Source organism: Chiloscyllium plagiosum, chromosome 24, assembly GCF_004010195.1.
Source record: "Chiloscyllium plagiosum isolate BGI_BamShark_2017 chromosome 24, ASM401019v2, whole genome shotgun sequence".
Taxonomy (NCBI): domain Eukaryota; kingdom Metazoa; phylum Chordata; class Chondrichthyes; order Orectolobiformes; family Hemiscylliidae; genus Chiloscyllium; species Chiloscyllium plagiosum.
Window position 1 is genome coordinate 21,866,375 of NC_057733.1, and position 678 is coordinate 21,867,052.

A 678-nucleotide genomic window follows, 5' to 3' on the forward strand; every position below is an offset into this window, starting at 1 on the left:
ACTGTCGGTGGGTCAGTGCTGAGGGAGTACTGCACTGTCGGTGGGTCAGTGCTGAGGGAGTACTGCACTGTCAGAGGGTCAGTGCTGAGGTAGTACTGCACTGTCGGTGGGTCAGTGCTGAGGGAGTACTGCAATGTCGGTGGGTCAGTGCTGAGGGAGTACTGCAATGTCGGTGGGTCAGTGCTGAGGGAGTACTGCACTGTCGGTGGGTCAGTGCTGAGGGAGTACTGCAATGTCGGTGGGTCAGTGCTGAGGGAGTACTGCAATGTCGGTGGGTCAGTGCTGAGGGAGTACTGCAATGTCGGTGGGTCAGTGCTGAGGGAGTACTGCAATGTCGGTGGGTCAGTGCTGAGGGAGTACTGCAATGTCGGTGGGTCAGTGCTGAGGGAGTACTGCAATGTCGGTGGGTCAGTGCTGAGGGAGTACTGCAATGTCGGTGGGTCAGTGCTGAGGGAGTACTGCAATGTCGGTGGGTCAGTGCTGAGGGAGTACTGCAATGTCGGTGGGTCAGTGCTGAGGGAGTACTGCAATGTCGGTGGGTCAGTGCTGAGGGAGTACTGCAATGTCGGTGGGTCAGTGCTGAGGGAGTACTGCAATGTCGGTGGGTCAGTGCTGAGGGAGTACTGCACTGTCAGAGGGTCAGTGCTGAGGTAGTACTGCACTGTCGGTGGGTCAGTG